Source organism: Pocillopora damicornis, chromosome 8 (assembly GCF_964200805.1).
Source record: "Pocillopora damicornis chromosome 8, jaPocDami1.2, whole genome shotgun sequence".
Classification (NCBI taxonomy): domain Eukaryota; kingdom Metazoa; phylum Cnidaria; class Anthozoa; order Scleractinia; family Pocilloporidae; genus Pocillopora; species Pocillopora damicornis.
The window spans coordinates 492,967-515,425 of NC_142677.1; the positions used below are offsets into that span (position 1 = coordinate 492,967).

General features: G+C 37.2%; 1 protein-coding gene across 4 annotated transcripts in view; it reads left to right on the top strand.

Annotated features, from left to right (window-relative positions):
• Positions 1–3,300: 3,300 nt before the first annotated feature.
• Positions 3,301–22,459, top strand: part of LOC113680656 (uncharacterized) — a 28,525-nt gene continuing 9,366 nt past the window's right edge. The window contains exons 1-2 of one of the 4 annotated variants that reach the window (XM_089180703.1): positions 3,301–3,429; positions 13,077–13,192. The gene's annotated coding sequence lies outside the window, so the exon portion shown is untranslated. Of the gene's footprint in view, positions 3,430–6,039; positions 6,468–8,138; positions 8,246–12,664; positions 12,782–13,076; positions 13,193–22,459 lie in introns of those variants that run through there. The other 3 variants (XM_027197686.2, XM_089180702.1, XM_089180701.1) reach the window with 3 other exon arrangements.

Here is a 22,459-nt window from a genome sequence, read left to right on the forward strand (position 1 = left end):
GATTGTTATGTTAGTATCTCGCGCAAGTTAAGATTCGCTTTTGATGGATTGCATGTTATGTTAGTATCTCGAGCAAGTTAAGATTCTCTTTTGATGGATTGTTATATTAGTATCCCGCGCAAGTTAAGATTATCTTTTGATGGATTGTTACGTTAGTATCTCGCTCACTGCTAATATCTTCTTTTGATCGATTGTTACGTTAGCATCTCGCGCATTGTTAGAGTTTCTTTTGATTGATTGTTACGTTGGCATCTCGAGCAATGTTGGATTCTCTTTTGATGTTTGTTACGTTGGTATCTCGCGCACACCTAAGATTCTCTTTCGATTGATTATTACGTTGGCATCTTGCGCACTGTTAAGATTCTCTTTAGATGGATCGTTGTTTAGGTATCTAGTACACTTTTAAGAGTTGTTCTTGGTTGATTGTTACTTTAGTATCATATGCACGACTAGGATTCTCTCAAGGTGGATTGTTGCGTTAGTATCTCACACACTGTTAAGGTTTGCTTTTGACGGTTGAATAACATTTTCTGGAGTAATTGTTACGTCTGCTCTCCGGATTGTTATAACTTAAACTATAAAGACATTATTAAAGGTCTATTTGAAAGGTAAAGTGATACTAACTAAGGCAGTTACCAATTAGTAAATGTGTATCTGGAAAAGATTCTACACTTTTTGTGACGTTTTTGTGACTTCTTGAAAATTCCGCTTCGATTCTTTTTGAAGCTCGTCACTTGCCGATATACGTGTTCATCTTCCCTGATTCAGGATAACTATTCTCTTAGCTCTCTGGCTTCTCTTTACTTATGGGGTATTTTTCCGATGAAGCCCTAAAAAACTGTTAGAGGAGCTGAGCCTAACGAATGCGGCAGACGGCTAACGAGCCATATTCAACTTCTTGACGACAGATATCAGCCATTTGTACGTTAAAACGAAAATATTTGCATTAGTCGTGCAAAGAAAGTTTTTATTATTTTTCTATCTGATGTGTTGACTTAAGGCTAGAGATAATAAGTCGTCAGACTGAGACTACTGCTGGAAAAAAAACTGTATCTATAGTTAACCGTCGCTATAAACGCTTTCCTTTAACCCTCTACATTCTAACATCAGTATGCATTTTCTCAATTTTGTTATTAATACATTTCCTAAGGTGCTGATAAGGAGAATCTGTTTAACAATCAAGAGCTTCTTTAGTGCGTGATTATTTCCTTTTTTCTCAATTCTGTTATCAATACATTTTCTAAGGTGCTGGTAAGGAGAATCTGTTTCACAATCAAGAGCTTCTTTAGTCCGTGATTATTTCCTTTATCCTTGTGAACTTAATTTGTGACCCAGGAGTGATACTGTAGAGAGAAGTTAGATATAGGTCACTCTTAGAAGTCAAATGATTTACTCCCTATTTTCTTGCGGTTTAAGCTCTTTTAAAGCAGTTTTCCACATTACCGAAATGTTTTTCAGTACGCCGCTAATATTGGACCTTACACAGAAGAACATTAATGATGGACGTCTGAGTGCTGCTGCACACACAACGAGATGAGCGGCAAGCCCAGATGTTCAGGGCTGTTAAATGGCGCGTCTTCATTAGCAGCACATCCTTCAAACGGTTGATGACAATAATGCTAAACATTTTTTACAAATGAAGAACAAAGAAAATTGTCTGAGTCAGATTTCAAGAGTCAAATGCTCTATCAACTGAATACAGTAATCTTGGTTACAAGCAAAGCCCAAAATAGATTAAAAAGCGACAAGCTTTCTGCTAGTATTAACATTCTCAAAAGCGTTTGTACAGAGACTTGGGTTGCAAAAGATTAATACCAGCCCAGAAAACACTTGCCACGCGCATGGAACAAAGAGAAAAACGATGCTGTAAAAGCGCAGCTCTGCAGGTGTGACGAACCTCTTTATACCACGACAAACAAGTTTATTAGGGCTGAAAAAGATCGATGGGACCGTGGGAACCGATCATGATTTCGCCATACACCTGTTTCTTCGGCATCGTGTCAAACAAAAGACTTCATAGTGAACGAAAAGTGACACGTGTCACGGCAACACCCACACGTGTGCGATGAAATGATCAAACGTTCGAGAGTACGATCACGTACGCGTGAACAATGGTCGCGTGCTCGATCATTTGTTCGAAGCATAAACAACCCGTGGGAAAGACGGGATTTGGGTCGAAATCTCAGCTTGGATTCTAACTCAAACAAATAAACAAAGAAAAACTGGTGTTGTACACTTCGTACATGAACGCTTTCAAAGACCTGCTGAACTGCGGGTCATCTATGAACGTTGAGATTTAAAGTTTTATACTATTGTAGTTCCAGATTGTCATAACATCAATTTTTTGAAAAAGTGATTTTTCATGAAAACCATCACCCGAAAGTGAAAAATTATAAACGCCGATTTCACGAAATATTAGATTGAACGCATGGCTTACTTGCAACCTATTCAACTGAGAGGGTGACCTCGTTTTCTCAAGAAATGTAAGCCACGCTTCACTCATTTCTCTTCCGAGTTGATGTGTAAGAGTAAGAGATTCAATATCAATCAAGTTATTGTGCTTTGAAGTTAAAAATTATAATTATTTTCTGAACAGGTTATCATCATTTCGCATCGAATTTTTTCCCTTGACTTTTAACGGACAAGGAACGTAATGGCAGTCTAAAAATTCCCACGGTTGATGACGGTTAGAATTCGATGACACCTCGTTACATCTTTTACTTTTAGATGCGCACGTGGTGGTTTAATTGATTCCTTTATCCAGCGACGCGAATGAAAGACAACACCACCTGAAAATTATATCGCTTAAGACGCGGCGGCAAAAAAGCCAAATGCTAGCAGGCTTTTGCGAGTAAATCAATTCGTGAGGGCGCGAAAAAACGAGATTGGCCGAGGTAAATGAGAACAATAACACACCTGCCACGCGAATGCTGAGTAAACAATTGCACACGTGGCGTTAATTGCAATTGAGGGACATAATTAACATGCTCGAGTACAGATCAAACATTCGCGAGGTTCATTACCGTTCATTTAATTACGCTTCAGCTGCGAGTCGAAGGATAACAAGAAGTTGTAAAAAAATTGAATTTGCTTCAAATGGGCAGTTGAATGTTTAAAAACCAAAAAAAATTTTTTTTTAAAATTTTTTTCAGACTATGCTTTTGATGAATGTCAAGTTTAGATACGTCTTTTTATTTTGATTGGTTGAGCTTTGAACAGGGTTTGTTTATTGAAACTAGGAGAATACGATCGCTTGATTGAAACAAAGTAAAATTATTCTTTTGTGCCAAATGTTAGACCCATATTTGTGCTCGGAGCGCAGAAGTGTAACCGCCTGCGATGGTTTCTTATGTGTTACTGGTGGCTTCGTTACCCTCTTCGTAAAAAATTGTTGAACTTACAGCAGAAATTCAAAGACAGGAATATAAGGTGAGATTTAATGTACTTAAAGAACAAAAACAAAACAAATCTTATTTCTCAAGAGGCTGGCTCTCCTTGAGTTTTAAACCCACGCGCTGCTAACAAGTGCATGCCGGCGACCATTCTGGCGAGTTCCAATCAAGCAAATCGAGTCAAAGAGATCTCATGTACAGTTTACTACATTCGTTTTCAAGTATCAGAGATGCAAAGACTAGTGGTCTTTGCTTAACCCCTTCTTTTAAGTCATCTAATATGCGACCAGCTTGCTATATTGGCTTTGCAGTACCCAGTCATTCAAAAGTGTGAAGTCTGTTTTGTATAGGTGTTATGAATATCTCTGAGTTGTAAGAAAACAAAATGCCTCTCGCATATGGCTCATTCGTGGCTGTGGAAATTTTCGCTAAAAGATTTGTCTTGAAATTTAGAGAGGATAGAAAAGTTTTCAAGTTTTGTTTAAAATTTTGAAATGAAATAGCCTACGCTGTCTTCAGGCAAGCGAAATTTATGCAGCATTTGGTAGCATATCACTTTAACGACCTCAAAGTTTAGAAGCGCTGCTGGAAACGAACATACAGCTATCTGTCAAGTGCTAAGACATCAGAACTTTGCAAACGGTCTCGTTGCCGGCAAACTGATTTTGAGAAAACCTAAGCTCGTCAGCTGGAAAATGTATCATCTATGAAATGTCAAATATCTGAGCTAAACTGACATTTTAAGGAATCTAAGTAATTGCAACTCATTCAAATGAGTTTATTTCAGAGTCCAAAAAGAAGTGATTGTTTTCCATCTAGCTGAAAAAGATATCTCAAAACGACCAAATAAATTTAGTTTCCACGTCCATTCGGTTGACCATAGTTAAGTTATTTAGTACTGACAACCCAAATGATAACATATCTTTGTGTTACATTTTATCATTGTTGACTGTAAAAGCTGTTTTCAAAGTTTTACACGCGTTTTTACTCACTCACCGGAAAGTCTTTAATGAGCATTAACACCTTTGGATGGGCAGGTCACGCTCATCATAGCTGAAAGGACTTGAATAGAATTTCCGGAAATAGCTTCTCGTAGTGCCGATGGCTTCAGGCTACATTCTGTTTATTTAACATCACAATACTTTGCACTCATGTTTGAAATCTGTAATTGGCGTAAATACACAGCAAAATCAAAAACACACTTCAAGCTATTTACGCCTTCTCACGCCATCGATGGTTTGCAATTCACTTTTACGTTAATCTTGTTAAACTAACCAAGCAGGTTTCAAGAGCTCAGATCGTTGGGTGTTAGTTCAAGGTTTTGTCGGCCGCAAAAACATTGCTCTTACTTTTTTCAATTGTAACACAAAAAGGCAAGTGTTTGGCCATTGAACTGACCGGTGCATTTGTCTCACATAAAGCACTCTTAAAATTATGCTTCACACGGCAAACTAGACAGCGTTGTCTTCAGAGGCCTAAGGGCTAATTCTCAGCTGCAATGCATGAACCAGCTGCAGTTTTAGGAAGGAACGCATCCTTCAAATCCAAGTAGAAATGTTGTCATTTCAGATTGGGCCAATCTGGTTGGAAAATATTGTAAAGAGGCGGAGAAATTTAAGTATCCACTTAGAGTTGGCGACGAGAAGGTTAAGGAGTTTTTCAGAATAACCGAAGTTAATTTAGAAATCCGGAAAACAATTTCAAACACTTGATTAACACGATGTAGAAGGCGTATCACGTACGAATTAAATCACCAACGAGGTTCTTTTAACCTCTGTGAGCGGAACATCGCAAAATCGCCACTTTCGACATGGGCCACAACAAAGACAACATAGAGAAGGTTTCTCATTCGCCTTTTTAATACAAAAAAGAAAAACTATTTGCAAAATTGGTGCTTCAAAATACTTTGAAACGGCCAATTACAAAAAAATTCGGAATGTAACAGACTTGCATTTCATAATATTGTTATTGTAAAACAGTGAAACAACTATGCACAGAGGTCTCGCTAGCCAGTAGCTAAATTTTATCTCAAATTTTCTCCATCTTCGAAGGAAAACATTAGATTGAAACTTTTTCTTTTTAAAAAAAGAATTTGGTGGATCGTTTTGTTTCGATTTGTTTTAGGATAATGCCTTTAATTGCTGGAAAATAGAATAAAGAGTTTTCTGGATCATGTTCTTTGTTCTGAATAAAAGCTTACAAAAATACACTGAACTGAGCAGCAGGTGAATAGAACAGCTCTCCCCTGTTGTGAAAAAGTTCTCACAAATTTTCCGCTGAGCATGACGAACATAGAAGAAGTAAATTAAGACTCTGACGGCTGATATTGCAACAAAGGTCGTTAATACGGCGCACGCGAGAAAACTTGTATTGCTAAATACTTTCAAAATTCTACCAACATGGCACATTTCAAGTAATTTTCTATTTTAGCGACAAGTGTATATTTCAGTATTTGAACAAAATAACGTCAGAAGGATACCGGCAAAAATAACATGTGTAAAACTAACTGGCTTTTGTAATTTTTTTTTCTGGTTTTATGAAAAGTCAAACATGATCTATTTGCTTTCAAACACTACTAAACCGCAAAAACCCATCAAAGACGTTAATTTCGCGAGTGAACTGAGGCGTTACAAAACACATTTACAGTATTGTAAATGGCTTTTTAGGTCCATTGTCAAAGCACGTTTTAAAAACACTGCATTTAAATGAGAAAAGTGCCTTAAACTTTCTTTCGACTACAGCGCAAGTGCAAAGACCCTTGAGCGACTAAGATAAAGTCTTTGTTCTGTGACATTTTGAGAAAAGTCGCCGCCTGATCGCCTGGAGCAACGTTTGCATATCGTTAAGCTACGCGCTCTTTGTCTGACGGTGGCAACGAAGTCAAACCAGTAGCTGAAATTTTTATCTCGCTGTTCGAGCAAGAACTGTTTGGGAGTTGAAGATTTCTATTGGAGGGCTTTGCGAGGAAACAACATAAGAAAGTTTACAGCTCAGGAAAGAGGATTTTTCTCTTGAATACAAGAGATCTCTAAAGACAACTCTGATCCATATTGACCGCTCGTGGCAGCTTAAAAGGTATGGTACAATTTTTCTTGTTCAGATCTTTCGACACATTTTTGGCATAGATGTCTTGTTTACTCTGCGAATTTGCAGCAAAGTTCGAACTGTAATTCCTGGAGTTTTGCGACTGCGAAATTTATCTAGCTGTGTAAATGACTTGTAACGCTCTTTTCGTCTTTGAATAGTGTTTTTAAACTCACGCTGACTTACATAAATCGAACGGAAAATTAGCGACATACAATTACAACTTTAAGTCAAGTAAATTTGGCACAATTTTCGAAGCCAAAAAAAGACGGGATCAGAAATTCTATGATGGATAGAGTGAAAAGCTTTTCGTGGGGGTAAAGAACCTACGTTTTTCAAAGACCTTCCGTGTATTTTAATGATTGAGCTCTATAGTGAGACATTCGCTCCGATCTTTTTTTACATTTGGATACGAAATCGTTATTGTTGTTTTACCAACTTCCCCTCGATGAAGCTAATATCGTAATAAAGTCAGGTTTTACGGGGTTCTGTGGAAATACTGAAGACACTTTAACGTTCAAAAATTGTTGTTCTCCATTTTCCCACACTGACAGACCAATATTTGCAACTGAAATCATAAATATTCCAAGGTTCACTGACTTTTCGCAAGCACCCAGGCATGAACTTCAACGAACACAATAGAATCTTTTATAAAAATTTACAATGTCGGCCAAATGGTTTCGACATGCAGACAGTTTGACCCATTCAACGCCACTTCGAACGCGTTTCGGCTCCAGAGTTCAACATTTTATGTAGAATCAAGGGCTTGACATGATCACAACAGATCGAGTGCAAAAGAAACAAATCTCAAAGCCATATTTGTCAGTTTTAATTGGCAAGGTGCTAAACAAGTCTTTTGCTGTGTGTTTGATGCTCAAAACCTTTTGGACTGTCGGTTTAATCGAAATACCATAATACCTGCACAATTTGTGATTTCTGAGAAGAAAAACTTTTATAACCTTTCATTTAGATAAGGGTTAAACAGTTTGGGAAAGAAATGAAAGGAAAAAATTCTAAACATGAATGCAGATTAGAAAAAGAATCATTAACAGCATCAATGATCTTTTAAGTTTAAGACAAGAGTGAAATTTCCCCCAAATAACCAAGAACTTTAAGTGGAAAAAAGAAATACACCTCAAATTTTGACATTTGAAATATTGCTTTTTAACTTAAGAGCCAAGTATTGTCTCACTTTTACTCAGTCATAATTCAAGCTGAAAGCTTCCCTGAGATAAAACATTAACAAGAACATATCATGCTAGGTGCTTGAATTGTCCATGCTGGGAAACGTTAGAGAAGTCAACGTGAGCGCATGGCTTCTCTCAGTGAGTCAGTTACAGCGGAGTGAAGCTAATTCTTAATAATCCTCCGCCGAAAAATATATTGAAATTCTTAGCCTAAGAGATTAACATCATGTCTCTTATCGAGTTGCGTAATTTGCATAGGTTGTTGATTCTGTTCTTATTTCCCATCCCTCTGTGCTTTTACGCCCCATATTTCCTGTTCCTGAGAGGTAAAAGGAAAAAAAAGGGCTTTAGGCGCCGGAAACCAGTTTGTACGTCCTGACGCCTAGACTTCGCGGCTGAGTATTGTCCATTTTTGGCGTAGATGAAAAAAATCACTCAATCTCCATTGCTCACTTATATAGTGATAGCTTTCAGCTGCTTTCAGTAACATTGGGTTATCATGAATAGGCACTTGTCGACGGTAAACCTTTGAAGTGAACTACATTTGGTTACTGGTGATTGAAAACTCCCTTTTTCAAGCAGGTACAGATTGTATTTAGAGTTTTCCGGTTATTTCTTACTGGGGAGTTTAAACAGAGGCTTGATTGAGATCACAGCCTACTGCTGCGGTCAACTGTTTCACATCCAAGGGTTTTACAAAGGCACAAAGAAGTTTACAGCTGTGAATATTCGTGGGCGAATATTCATAATCACGCAACTATGAGGTTGAGCTAATATGATGGCGTTTTATCAAACATCTAATAACTGTACCACAACTGTCATTGCATAAATCGCTGAGTTAGATTTCTTCAGCTGTGTTGAAGTTTTCACTGAATGCGCAGAAATAAATCGAGATCACGACAAGCTATCGTACCAAAGTAAAAGATACTTAGGAGTTCAGTGGCTTCAGCGCAAACATAAGCACTATCATACGCTTTATATTGTGTTTATATCGCTGTAATTCACGAAATGTTTCTTTTAAGAAATTGATACATCCTTTGGCGGCATTTTCTGCCTTTTGTGGTTGATCAATACCAGAAAATTTTTATTTTTAGTAGCAACTAACACCGTTTTCAATAAATTTTGTTCATTAATTCATACCCCCCTGAACCAAGACACACTCTCACGCGAAAGTACTTTATAATATTGGTGTGAAAAACGCGCCATATTGGATCCGTCGGTGTAAACTTCAGCGTGCTGTAGCATTAAGGAAATTGTCGTCTTTCATGTGACAAGGATCTTCATGAGAAAGGCAAGTTGATAGTTTGATTTTTTCAAAATGATCATACAGAATTTGATGGGAAAATGTTTCAGCTGAAATAAATCTGGGTTGACTGATTTCGCTTAGGTTCGCTTCGTAGTTGGTTTAGGAAACTCGTTCCTTCTTCTCAACCAATCAGATGAAAAGTAAATAACTTCAGCTCGCGTTTCCCGCGCTTAATGCCGATTACATGAGAGTACTGGTTTTTCAATGGCTTCCTATTTTTGTTTTGTTCTGATTGGTCATTGATAACTTTGCATCCATCGAGTTTGGTTTCTAGATATTTAATCGAAAAGCGCTCAAAACATTGATTTTCTCAAGCAAATGACGATAGGAAGTGCGAAAGATTTATTTGACCATGCACTGAAAAATTCAAATCCAAGTGTGGTGATTGTTAGTAAATCTGATACTTACTTAAATAGATCGCATAAATAAGAGAGAAGATAAGCCGCTGTTCATCACGTTCAGTAGCAATATAGAGATTCCCAAGATTACAACTTAAAAGAAATCAGGTTGAAGAAAAAAGGTTTAAAACACACGTCGACTGTTTTGGAGAGCGTGAAAATTGACAATCAAATGGTCTAATAAAACAGATTGTTTACTGAGTAACTTCTTGAAGTTGCCCTATTTAAGTAAAAAAATTTCAAATTTTAGACCGGTTTACCTTAATAAAGCTTGAAGGCAGTTTAGTTCACGAGTTAAAAATATTTTAACTTAAAGTGTATATTTTTCAGTGGCCTCTGAATTCCAGTCTTGACTGAGCTATTAAATCAATAATTTAATTTCATATAACCTTGTTCCTAGTTAAGAGTTCATTGCGTTTTTAGTTCCGGTACTGACGTTTCCTCAAGTCATTTTCAAGGCCACTTCTTGTTTTGACTTTCAAAATTCTATTCTCGGACAACTATTTCAGTTGATCTTCCTAACCCTGTTCCTTCCCATGAGCCACTGGCGACTCTATCTACATCTCCTCAAAGAGACCAAAGAGTATTCTATTCTCTATCCACCTGTTGTTTTTAATCCATCTCCTGTCATTCTCAGTCAGGTTGAACTTCAACAATTTTTCTAATGCGGTTTCACTAATGCGTTAATTGTTTTGAATGTTTCCTTTATATCTGACAATTTTGCTTCAATTCATAGTCTCCCAGGTCGTAACACCCTTTTCCTGTTTTCCTGTTTTCACAAAACTATGTTTGTCTTCACCATCCATGTCATGTTTTTTTAATCAGTTTTGTTACACATTCGATTCAATCACCAAAAACAAAAGTCACATTTTTTTTTATCTCGGTAAGATCAAACAAATAAGTCATTCAAAGTTTAGCGTTTATTTAGTTTTGAGAAAGCTTGTCTCTTTTGATATAGAATCTAGAATTTAGCCAACCGGGTGCCAAAGAACCTTTAGAGTTATCCGTATCTAAACTAATCGGAGCCGCACCCTGAAATTGGGCTAAATTTTAAATTGTGAAGTGTCTCGGTTTTTTCTTTTTACAATCAAGATAACGTACTGTGAACTTGGACTGAGTGCTCTCTATTTTCCTAACAGAAGGTTTTCCACAACGAGCAACAACTACGAGAAATGAATCGAGCTTAATTGGCCAACTAGTAGTTTCCTCGTTAAATTTGTGTGATAGAAACTGGTCAAATTTATTTCTAAAGAATGAATACGATCGTAAGTTGATTCTTCTTAATAATAAAATCCAATCGGCCTTTTTTAGGCTCTTGTGGTGCCTCAGGGCTGATTTATCAACGCGCTAAATTTAACAGATCGACTAGCTCCTAAAACCGCAAAGATCGCCCAGGATATAGGATTCAATGCCTTCTTTGACTTCTTTCCCACACTTGATTATTTTGTTTCCGGGCGAGGCGAAACCACGGCGCTGCCTGCTTCTGAAATAACAAGTCAAAACAACGGTGCCTATCACCTCTCGCTGTGAATATTGATGTGGTTTTCAAGTCGGTCGCGTGTGTGTTAGCAAGGTTTGCAAGATTTTATCTCTTTGACCTACACGCGGTAAGTTTCTGGTAAGTTGCGCAAAGAAAGCTTTTGAAGTAAAGATTTCTTCGACAGTTTGCAAACCACAGAATAGTAATTAACAATAATATTGTTGTAAAGAACAATATTACAAGGAACAGCTGTAAAATGAGAAAAATGTTGTAACGAAGTTACAGTTAGTTTTTTTTCCATTAACCCGCACACCACTTCTGAGAGAAAATTTTATTTTGGAAATCCAAATGATTTTAGTTTTGGTCAGCTTTTGTTTGCCAGCTTTGATTGTTTTTAACGTCTGATGATGAAGTGCTGCACAAATTCCCCTGTGTTTGGACACACCTATGTTTTCTTTGCTTACAAAAATACTGTAAACCTAAAAATCGAGTCCGGGGAAAGCGGCAGCAAAGACCTCATTGCAACTTAAATCGACTTTAAAAATCTTGAGCCAACTTTGATTAACTTCGTAAATTTACCTGCTGGTGTATTTATACTTTCATGAAGTGCTGTAAATAGAAACTTCCCTCGAAGTAATTTTTAACCAAATTTAGTTCAGTGTCCTGCGCAAGCAAAATGGTGGTTTATTAAGTAGAATATATTTCCAGATGTGAGCTTGTAAACTATTAAGCGAGATAAAGTCGCTCAATGAATACATCTTCTCAAAAGTCAATTCGCTGGTGCAAGTGCATGTCTGAACAACTCAAACAAAGCACCGGAAATAGCTTTGAAGCAACAGTTTCAAGAGCTATTAGCACACGTGCGCAGCGAACTTAGACAGTCGTTCGCGTTTACTTTAGGTTACAATGACTTTTCCGGTAGAGTAAAATAGTTTCGGTGTCGAGGTAACCTAGAAAATAACTGGATCAAATGGAAGACACAAACGATGACAAATAGGGGGGATGGAGAGGAATAAGATTCGCATCATCTTCAGGGAGACGCGCGCAAACAAATTTCTGAAAGTTTCATTTGGTTGATTAAAAAACTCAATATGGGTTCCAAAAAAATTGCATATTTTTGCTACAGCTTAAAGTTGTACATTGATCTTGTAGATTACCGGGAGGAATTTAATTTTTTGCCTTACGGTCGATGGTTTTATCGAGGTCGTCCTATCAGAGTAAAAAAATAATAAACCTAGAGTACTATGCAATGTACAGATAAAGAATAACTAATGAAAACTTTTGAAACAAAACTCCTTTTTTAGTTGGTGTCTCTCTTGTATGCAAATTATAGCGTTTTTCTGATTCAGCAAACTTCGGAAGGTAACACAAGCCAGCTTAATTTGCAAAATTTGTGTATCAAATTTTGTTCGTTTATTGTTAGTTGGTTACAAGTTGTGCTCTTAATCTGAGCCCCCAGAGTTTGTTTATGGAAATTGCTTCGGGAGATAATTAAATCGCCGTGCAAGTAAATTGAGACGACACAAGACAATTCGATTTACCCAAGAGAGTTGAGCCACGATTGCAGCCGATCCAGTTGAAAATTACTAAATACGATTTCTTTCCGTGTACAATTAAAACTGCTGAGCGTAATTAATTTTGCACTTTCAAATGTAAACTTTGCCCGACCTCTCGGCCATCTTCTGCTACCATGTTTGCTTTTTCCCGCGGTATACAATGGAGCTTTCGCACATCAACAACAATGTATTGTTGACGATCTACAAACATTCGCAACCTGTAAAGTGGTACCAAAGCCCCTTTCAATCAAATCCAAGCTGTTTTTGCATAGCTAATGTGACGCGTTTATTAAGTGACACAGACGCGACGAAATCTCGAGCGAAAGGGTTTTTGGTCGATCACCGGAAGAAACGCGAACGTGAAATCAACAAAAAAAGGTATTGCGCGTAGCAACGTATGAATTAGATTTTAGATTACCTAAATAGTCAAGCTTGTTTCCGTTGTTGTAGATTATTAAATTCCTTGCGAAGATGTAATGCAGCTAAGGAAACAAGCCTTGTAATCGGTTCATTTGACCCGCGTGTGCATCAAGGGCAAAACCTACTGAACATCTGCCAGTGACCAAGAGTCAAGTTTCATGAGTTTTGATTACATTGCGGTCAGACGTAGGAACTTTTTATCAGCTTCAAAACACGTATTCCATGGTAGTTTCTTTTTTCGTTCCTCTGACAGGAAACCTTGAATGAATTTGATAGTGAACCATATCGTGCAGGGCCTGTTGTTACAGGAAGACAAGACACAGACGCTTGGATTGTGACTCAAGTCAAGAGCTGTCATTTGGGAGATCGGTAAGTGCCGTGCGCTTTGACAAGAGGCAAAAACTAAACCTTTATTGCGTTTTTCACTAAACAATATTAAAAACAAAAAGTATAACATTCTTGCGGTCGCAGACTTCAAAACAATTCATTCCTCTTGCAGCTTTTTTTATTCCAAGCACAGCGAGTTTAACTTAGATAAATGATTACACTGTGCATCAAAGTCAAACTATATCCACAAAAATAAATTATTTCAACCTTGAAGCTTATTCCAAGCATGGATAATTTCTCGGAATCAGACATGCCCGGTTTAAGGGAATATCTTTTGAGTTATAATTACCTTTTTTCTATTACTGTTATCGAGAATATTTGGTAAACTTTACACTAAAAAATACTTATCTGTATGGCTAATTCTTAGAATTAATTATGAGCAAAGTCGAAGTGGAGTATAGTAGGAAACGACGAGTGAAAAAAATTATGTCATCTTGGAATTTTGGCAACATTTAATGTTCTCTTCAATGTAACGAAAAAGTCATTTATTTGGCTTTCGAATATCTTAAAAGGGAAAAAGATTTTAAGCTTTCTAGATTATTCTGTCTTACAGGAAACTAAATTTTTATCGTAATGTAGAAAACAGATGACAGCCACTGTGAACCAAAAGCGTACAGCTTTCACAAAGTATCCGACTATCCAGAAACTTTATTTTATCAGCAGGAGAAATTTGTGAGCTGTTTAAGTACAAATCATTATGCGGACTGAATATTGCTTTTTAAACGAGCAAAATTTGCTTCGTTAAATGTCCAGCGACAAGGCTACTTAGAAAAATGTGTTGAAAGCTTCGCTACACTTAGCTATTCAATCATTTCAGATTTTCAAAAACAGCTATTCATCTCAACGGCGCGTGGAAAAATAAAGATAATGTATTTAGGTCAACATTCATTGCAAGAATCACACTCACATAGAGTAACGGCTCATTTTTCTCGTATTTTTCTTCAGTTCACAGACTATTTGAATTGTAATCACATACTTGTATCCGCTGCAAATGCCAGCTCAATTTCTAGAATATTTGTTTTTTCAAAGTTGGGAGTCCAGAGAAACCTAAAACTTGGGGTCAAACACAGGAAATCGAATCAAGGATAGAGAAAGCTGGCAGGCTTTAAACCTGTCATCAGTGAATACTGATTACGTTGAGTTACAACTGTTGCATAGGGGCAAAATGTTTATTTTGTCAAGTGGATTGCTGTTTTTGACCGCCTTTCTCATAAATTACTCTACTAGTGTTTCGCTTAATGCTACACGACATCAGGGAAAGTTTAATTTTGGTATTTTCTGTAAAATTCATTCCAGTATCACCCACGAATTAGGGCAGATTAGTGTAACGGTCGAAAATATTCACGCATTCGCATAAAAACACTTGAAAAGCAAAGCTTCTAAAGCTTGATCTCAAAGCCTGCTAGGAACATATTAGTTTGTTTGGCTCCTGTTATTGTAAACCACTGCAAGGGAAATTAATTTCTAAATCTGTCTGTCAAATATCCGTTTGAAGTATATTTGAACAAAGCAGCGTGCGCTGATAACGCATCAGCGGTTATAGATGAACTACACATACCTTATCTTGCCGACAGTCCAGCTATCAATAATTCGGTCATGCCGCTTTCTTTAGAGGTTCGACATACCTTTTTATAGAGAAAAGACTTATCGCTATCATCTCCAAGATTTTGATAACAGCTACCGGGCTAAAAATAAAATCAACAGTTGGTAAGGTTACGCCGTTGACTCTAGCTGTAACGCTAAGCGGTGAACCTTTTGTTTATCAATGCCTTTTCATCCGCGCAATTTTCCAAATTCTTCAGAAATAAAGTAATAACGAACTCAGTTTTCCAGAGGGAGTAACCGGGGAGGCTTTCATTTGTAAGAAAACTGACAGAAATCAAAGTCTAGCTTTAATACATGCTAGGGCAAGTGATTTCTCTTCAACGTCTGGAAATGTATCACGCGAATATTTGTTCAATCAAATTCGTAATTGCTTGACTTTCGGTTGAAAGTTAGTTTTTCTTCCCATTGTTAAAAAATTTCATTTTGTTGGTATTCTGGTTTTCTATATTTTGCATATTTCTTTACTACCATCTAAGAAATTGTGCAGAAAGGCATCCTCTAACTTTTTACAATCCTGAGTTAATCTCAACAATGCTCCTTCGAAGGTCAAGACCGAAAAGAAATTAATTCCGGCCGGTTTTGTGAACTATCGGAATCAGATCAGTTGACCTCAGGAAGGAATTATTAACTGAAATTATGTCTTGAATATTAATGTATTGGAGTACGGAAGCACTTACAAAAGGCGGAATTAGACAACATTTAATCTCAAGAAGGATTATGAGCGATATGCGAAATATTGGACGAAAGTTAAGCATTGTATCGATATCGAAAAACTTCAACAACGGAGCTTTTCTTCTACATTGTAACTAAATTCACGATTCAAACTACATCATTGAAAATTTAGGTATCAAATGCTACGAAACCAATTTTAATGGTTTGAAATAAGAGAAAGTTCTGCGGCAAGTCCAAATTCTACATTAAATTTTAACATAAATTGCAAGCAGTCAGTTGACTAGAAAAAAACAATTTTTCTACATCTAAACCGAAACAGTGAGAAATAAGATTCCTCCAAATTAGAAGCCGACTTGTGCTTGAAATTTACGGTAGCCAGAATTCTTTTCTGTTCCCTGTCAATGCATGCGCGCTCGTAAACTTATTGCCTGAAAACCACGAACAAAGTGGCTTAGTAAAGCAATTTAGGAAAAGTCAATTAAGACGAAATTCTCAAATCGTTGTGAAATACTTTACCAACCATAGAATTTTTCATCTCCTAGAAGGAATTTCGTTTATTTCGCAGGTTATTGCAAAAATTCTTTTGTTTGTTGCACAGAACACACAAGTTGCGTCGTAATGCTCGCTTCCGACAAAAGCAACGTAGATTGTTGTAGTCAGTTGTGAAAAAATCTTCCTTTTCAATTAGTGGTTAATTAAATTTTTAAACGGAAATCCCAGAGCAGTAAAATCCGATCTTTTGCTCAGATTAGGCTGCTTTATTGAAGAGTAAGTACATTTAAAGATGTTGAAAAAACCACAAAATGCAATAAACTCCACCAAACTCCTTTGGCGTTAAACTTTGGTGTCGTGGGAACAGACCTCGTAGCAGTTTTCATTTCAAAATGACTTGAGATTGGACATTCCATTGGTGGAAAAGAACTTACTTCGGTAAAGAAAAAAAGCCAAATTCTTTCAGTTCAAATAAATTTTCTAACAAAAGAAAGCCATTTTTAGAAATGTCGGTGCTTCAAACAGGAGGGTAGCTAAGTCAGCATTACTTCTATCGACCGAGGGAAATTGGTAATTACACGGCAGAATTAATGTAAAAAGGTTTCAAAAAACCACACCGGAATAAAACAAATGAGCTGTCCGAATAAGTCTGGTTCGCATAAGCAAATGAGGGATTCTTTGCCATTCGGGAATGAATAGAATTGGGTGTGTCCCCTTCTTTTCAACGCTTACTTAGCTCACGAAAGCCACACAATGGGATTCTTTGCTTTTTGAACGGCTGAAACTCTACCACCTAAAGTGGCTCTAAGATTGTGTTGAATATGTTTATAACTGAGGGGTCCTGATACAGAACTCGCCGATAGACTCTTGTGTTTTGTGACTGACAGCTAGGGTGCCACTTTTAACCCGTCTGCCAAAGTGAATTTGTGTTAAACACAAACAGCTTTTGCCAGCCTTCAGAAAATATGTTAGTTTTTCTAACATTTAGAATTTGATCATTCTGAAAATGTGAAAGTAATGTCTTAACATGAGCGTATACCTTTTCACGTGTTATGAATTATGTTCGTCCTCTTTTCAAGCTTTCCGCAGTAAAGTCTTTACATAAGCTGATTGTGATAATATTTTTCCATTCACCCTCGCATTTCACCTTGCTGGTGATTGCAAGGATTGCATTTCACACGCTCAGTGCTTCATCTAAATGATACAATTCGTGCGTTAAATTGCACTACTTTAAATCAGGATTAACGATGAAAACCAAACATTAGAATCTTGATATAATAATATGACGAACTGTAAAACTTTGATATGCTTGCTTTATTTACCTCAGTAATGTCTGTAAATAACAGGTCAACTGAAATCGATCCCAGAGCCAATAAATTTTAAAATCTTATTTTAAAAGCCGGATTGTCTCCTTGAAAAAAAAAAACTATTGAGAACTCATTTATCAATTCTTATCTATTGGATGTCACCCACATCCTTGCCTCAGGCGGAATATTCGGTGTGGTTTACACGAACTCCATTTTACAGTCCTTTTGGTTGAAGGTGATTGCAACTCAATTTCCAACTACACCGCGACTGGAACAAATCGTGGAGAAAACCCCCGGAAAATAGGGATAAGTGCACAACGAGCAAAGATATTTCTAGACGAATTGCGAGTAACTGGAGAAACAGTAATGATCACTATCAAATTCTTCATTCCTTTCAGAAGGGTGCGTAACGAAACTAAGGAGCTTGTCTGATATAAAGTGCTGCATATACAATTAACTAAGCCAGGAATAAATCTTCGACAGGCAATTTATAATATAACCACAAAGCGTGATTAGAGCACGAAACCGCGGGAAACTTGCGGGAAACTTGTGAGAAACCTGCGATCATGGATGTGAGCCAGATACACTCTTGATCCAAGTTACGATTGTTTGGTTTAATTTGATTATATGGCTGAGGAAGTTACCTAAGTTTAAGGAGAAAGATAGATTTGGCATCGTTCCTAGACCTTGAACATGATAGTGTACCTTTGCGGATTTTAAAAAAGTCCACTCAATGGAGAAGATTAGAGAAGCAAAATACATCGGAAATATGTTATCATTGACAGGTTTCTAGACAGCACAAATTTCGTTGACATGTTTTTCCTGTTTGGTTCACGCGAAACACTGAGAACTTCGTTAAATTTGGAAAAATGCTTGTAATTTCGAGTAAAAACGAAGAGACTGGAGTGAAACTCGAGAAGAAATGATGACTTAAAAAAAAAACGCCAAAACCCAAACACACCAGCACATAAGCTAAGTGAAATCTTAATCCGCTTCATATCCATTATTACGATTTGAACTAGAATTTTCTCGTTCATAGAATGAGTGATGTTTATAATAACAGACTGTTTATTTGCCACATCATAATTTCTTATCTCCTTTTTCTTGAGTGTCACAAAGAGCCTTAGAGAGGATGAACTAAAAATATTTTTAAAGGAATGATTCCATTTCATGATGCGGCTTATAGGAGTTGAGACTGTAAACAATGAGAAAAACTGTCGATAAACGATAGCACGACAACTTCCGGGTTTTGAACCTCTCTTTTCAGTTTTTTTGTTGACTTCTTACGAGTTTGGTTTTGTTGCCCTTTGGCGAAAATTATAAAAATCATGAATTACTTGTACGACACCTTGTAATACACAAACACAGCTTAAACTGATAAAGTCACAAGCTAATACGTCAATAGCGATTAAAATTAGGCGTCTTTAGGAGATAAGGGTTTTTTCGCCTTTCGTGACTGCCAGTTAGTGATGATATCAGGGATTGAGGAGAAAAAGCATTTTATTTGGTGGGTGCAGCCATGGGAAAGATTTTACTTTATCAAGAATGTTTCTAAGTTGATTGAATGACCACGGAAAGGTAATTTCCTTTATGAAAATCTATAGCAATTCACGCCCATTGTATTTTAACCACACTTCCGGATATTTGTAAAGTCCAGTTTACTTCTTCCGGCTAATCTCTGAGCTGTACGAGTTAACGAAGATTGGACTCCAAAACCTATGCTGTTAGTTCGTGTCCGTGACCCAGAATTCAATATCTTGAGTTAACATGCAATCCTATCGTCAGAGAAAAAAGAGGATAAATTGTAAGCTTGTTCATCAAATAAGGAAATCATGCATATTCAAATTAAATTAACCCTCCTTCCGGACTGGAACATCAGCATATCCATGAACGCCTTAATATGTTATAAATCCCATTCGCAAGGGAAAATAATTTGGAAAATAACTCAGATATATACATACTCCTACATCATAAGCAGCGCTCTGCCTTCCAAATTTTGTTTAATTTGGATCCATTTTACTGAAAACGTCGAGAAACACAGCATTTGATTTCGTTTCCATGTCGAGAAATAGGCGAGTCAGCGACGCATCATTGCATAATTGTTTTTTCACTTCGAGGTGATGTGCAATTCTTTGAAGATGACATTGAGTTATACATGAGATACCTTCAGGTATTCGAGTAACATGTAGACGATAGGGGACTGTAGGGCATACCCTTCCAGCAGTTCTTTAAGATCTACCTTGGGTGTTCAATGTTAAGATAATTTACCAGTTCCTCTCACAAAATAGAACTGTGTCGTTGAAATTTTTTTGGAATGTAACATTTCGAAAACTCATTGAACACCTTAGAAAAAGTTGTTCTCATAAGGAGAAAAACTCTGCCCACGTTCTTGTTCAGGATTAAAATATTCAGACGCCTTTATCACTCATGTCGACTAGCTTGTCTGGGTTTAAAGGGTATTGGCCGGTTTAATCCACTGGGATGGCTGCGCTCCCCTACTTAGGCAAGCTTTTGGATACATCTTAACACAAATGCACTCCACCGAGTTTTTTTATAAACATTACACTGATCAAGGCTTAAGACGTCATTATACATAATGTTTGTTTATGAATGGATTGTATGTCATTCAACACTGGGCTGCAAGCCATCGTAAACTTCATTCATAACTACTAATGTGCCAAACGGACATAAAGTACACTTTGAAAAAGATGAGCTCGCTGAGACCAGCTGTCTTAAAGGACTAAAAAAGGGTCAGTTGTATCAATTGTCTTAAGCATTCTCTTTCATTACTGAGGAGACTTCAATCGATGCGTCAACCTCTTAGCTGTTGTTTTTCATCCCGCTCTCTCTTTTCATGACCTAAACTGCAGCAATAGCCCACACGGAAATAACGTGCTTGTAAAGCCATTTAAGACGTGGGTGTTGCTTTTTATTTAAAGAACAACTTTATTTTTACTTTCAGTCAAACGTCGCAACTGTAACTGGGGCAAAATTTAGCATAACGAGAGAAACTCTCCGGAGAATAGAGAAATAGACAAATTCCTTCACTTTGTTAAGCAAGTGCTCGATTATGGAAAGCGCATGATACGCTATTTTTTTCCTATGGATATTTTCTTATGTAAAAAATCAACTTGAGCTGCGACTTGGGAAGGAGTTTTGTGCAAGCTTCAAAACAAGAGTTACAAGAGTTAATGAGTTGCAACGTTACATCTGTTTTTAATTCTGGGGTTACTTTTCTAAAGGCTGGTGATAACTTGAATCTCTTTCTCGGGCGCGGGTGGTTACAGAATCCTTTCGTCTGTTAGTTCATGAACCATGCTATTGTTTCATTGTTCTAAAAAAAAGGGAAAACACTCCTCTCAAGATTAAACCAAAAGGAAGACGAGTAACGGAGAAAGTCGCCTTTATAATCATGAAATGACGTGAAATAGGTCATTGAGGTCGATAAATAACCTACAAGGTAATGTAAGCCAATTTGGGTCGGTTTGCTCCATCTGCGTATCAGATCGTTACACGTCAACATTAACAGTTTAAATAACAATAATAATAACTAGGTTTCTGTGGTTGTTTATGCTCCATAATGTCGGAACATAAGAATAGAGAAGGTCCTTTTTGATAATGTGTTTGTGCTTGATTGTAGCATATAGTTGCCAACACATGTCACGGAAAGTCATTCGTTTTTTCTATAGAAGTTCACACTTCATTGCTTGAGATTATTTGACTCCTAAGCATGCAGGGTTTAAGACATCCCTAAGAAGAAAAATTATCTACTTATGGACACCTAAATCACGTTAAATGAGCGTAGCTGGTGAATTTGCAGCTAATTACATACCCAAACAACCATCTTGTGAAACAAGCTTGTTTGTGTCTTCTCCAGCTTTAGCCCACTTAGCGTGTCAAAAATTTAAGGCAACTCGACAAGTGATAAACGATCTCACAGCAGAAATAGATTCTTCTCTTAAAAACGTGATTGAGATATGATAATCAGCAGTTAACTGCGTTAGTTAAATCTTCTCTCGATGTTCAGTCTGTTGGAGCTGGTGTGTGGAGTCATCAGGCACGTCGTACGCGTTTCAGATTATTTTACATCAAACTCGGTACACCACACATTATATAGGAACTACTAATATAGGTAAGGCAAAGATTTTTTTCGCTCATAAACAAGAAACCTCATTGCGTGCAGTTTAGCATAGGTAGTTTGGCGGATTTTGTTGTTTTAACTGATAAGGATCATAGATTAAAAGCAAGTGATGTTGAGAAGATGATAAAATCGCCCCGAAACAAATGGTATATTGACACTAAAACCAGAGTGCCAATGTCATTTAATCGACGTTACATAAGCACATTCTTACAGACGAAATGTCTGGAGGACATTCGCTGTCTAGAAATTTTTCATTTCTCTAGCCAAATCTCTTCTACACACTTTCACGTAAACTAACAAACGAGTTTTGTTTGTTATTGTTTTTACACGACTTGTTTCTTTTGACTTGAAGTAAGTCTGGTATCCAAATATGCGCCGGTGCTCACAAGGCTGGACAATCTCAGGCCAAAGAGGCATTCGTTGTTACGCTCCTGATACAGAGTGCAATTATTGTTTAAGCACCCCTTGGGCAAAAACTTGGCCTTTTTACAGCTGACAGGAGAGTGTTATTCGACTGAAATTACGCTTTTTAAAGCAAAATTTCTTGCTTTCGTCGCCATTTCTAGCTAGCACAGACTTTCGAAAGCACCTCTTGAAAACAACTCAAGGCTAGAGTTAAGACAAAGATTTCGTCTAGGTTTTGACAATATTAGAGGCTTCTCAAGCATGTATACGTGACTATTAAACAACGGGTTTTAAAAATGACGCATCCTAACGAGAGATAAGGTACAAAAAATAGGTCTGTTTTGGGATAAGGGAGAGAAACAGGCGCGGCAAGGCAAGGCGAACAGTTATCAGTAGATAACAGTTCACAAGTTAAGCAGACACTATGATATTTTGGGCAGCCGGGGAAAATGACCACCGAGTCGTAATGAGAATATACCAACTGGATAACCCTAAGATGACTTTAGTAATGACTACTTTAGGTGTTCACTGCTATATGTGGTTTTGACATCCTCATAGAACATACAGGTGCCGAACGGAAAATGAATGTTGGCACCTTTCGTGCTGGTTGACATTTCTGACACACAT